The sequence below is a fragment of the Lathyrus oleraceus genome, unplaced genomic scaffold, assembly GCF_024323335.1.
Source record: "Lathyrus oleraceus cultivar Zhongwan6 unplaced genomic scaffold, CAAS_Psat_ZW6_1.0 chrUn0409, whole genome shotgun sequence".
NCBI lineage: Eukaryota > Viridiplantae > Streptophyta > Magnoliopsida > Fabales > Fabaceae > Lathyrus > Lathyrus oleraceus.
The window spans coordinates 29,776-31,760 of NW_026112800.1; positions in this window are offsets into that span (position 1 = coordinate 29,776).

The following is a 1,985-nucleotide window of genomic DNA, read 5'->3' on the forward strand; positions in this document are numbered from 1 at the left end:
CCAATATAAAAATTCTTATATCGGATACCATCTAGAAACAGTAAAAAATAAGAGGCCTAAATCACTCAAAAAAGGTGGTGGCCAAATTACGTAAAAAAAGTGCAGGCCAAAATCACATAATCATAATATTTTAGGAGGCAAAAGGGCATTTATGCCAAAAGAGTATTGTTTGATGATAACACTTGTGAGGTTTGAAAATCAGGTTACATAGGGCGTGTGGGGTACATTTTCACATTTTTCCATAAAATCTTCATTTACTTTTATTCAATGAATTATATATAAAAAAATTAGTTTCCTTTGACTATTATCCCTTCTCGAAGACAGGCCACGCGTCACCCATAATATGATAAAATCTAAGATGAGAAGATGAAAAAAAGGTGAGCAGTTGTCATAATAAGGTTATTCAATCATTTCCTTAATAACCATTTTGGATTTCTAGAAGCAACAATATCCATCGTATGATCTTGATTAATAGACCATGATATAGGATTTTTTTTTCAGTATAATTTAAAAATATGATGTCATTAATCTAAAAGGGTATATGTTGATCTAATCAAGATCGTCTATTTTTGATCAAGTAATCATAGTTAGTCTTACATTCTGAATGAATTTGTATGTTTTCCTGAACTCCTGCATATAGAGGATACAATCCCTAGTACTGAAATTTATTATATGGAATTCTCTCTAGAATCTTTGTCACTATATAAACTCTTGCTTTGTCAATTCCTAAATAACCCTTTTTGTAAAAAATATCATCAATCTTTCTCTCTCAATCTCCCCCCTCTCCCGGATCTGGATACTCCCCTGCCACTTATCTAATATTTTTCATCAAGCATTGATATCAATTGTTCATCGACCAATTAATATCTTTGATTACATATGGTAGACAATGATGAGTGTCTGAGATTGCAACAACATTATTCTACCTCTAGAGAGTATCCAAACTCCTCTCTTTTCCTCCCTCAAGCCCTCTTCGAGTCTTGTCCAAGATCAAATATCTACAATGGCAATAAGAATGGTAATTTATACCCATTTCAATTACAATGCCGAGTTTAATTTTTTTTCTTGTTACAATTCTTGAGTTTGTCTCTTAGGATATGATGTGTGTGTGCTAGTTGGAAGAATTTCTAGCAATCACTAAATTATTTTAAGCATGTGAAGTCCACTCGAATACCTCCAAAAATAAGTGTAACAAGTTCATCCTTGATTGCTATGACAATCCATTATATTGATCTTACATAACTACCTTTCACAAAGATCATCGAGTAACTGCAGTGACTATTGGTTAATTTGATAAGTAGATCTCTATAATTTTGTAGATCTAGATCTAGTTATCAAATTAAATAACACTCATTGGGATTACTCGATGATCTTTTCGATGAGGTTTTATGCAAGATCCAAATAATTCATTGGCATAACAGTCAATTGTTACACTTATTTTTTGTGGGATTTGAATAGACTTCACATGCTGTGAAAACTGTAGTGATTGCTAGAAATTTTTCCAACCAGGGAACACACATCATGTCCTAAAAGACAAATTCAACAATTTTACTAAGAAAATTATGAAGAATTAATCTTGGCATTGTAATCGAAAGGGGTATTACTTACCATTCCGTTAGAAGTAAAAAGGTGAATGGGAGTCCTCGTGAGCATTACTTAGTTTGTAGGGGCATTGTAATATGTGAAGGGCGGAACTCGAATACGTAATTGTCTGCTTATTCACCTTAGGATTTTAATTTTTTTATTTGTAATATATCCATTTTCAAGTTTTGGTTCTCCAATTTTGTTTTGCTTTAAAATGGTCCTATTGATTGTTTTTTTCTTTTTCATTTTAGTTGTTGTTTGGTTTCCTTTTTATAAAATATATTTATTTATATATTTTAGTCATGTTTTATATATTTTTGTCTTTTATATTCATCCCCGCACAAATTATCCCTAAATTTAAGAAAATATAATTTAAAAAATGGCTCGCAACAATTAAATAA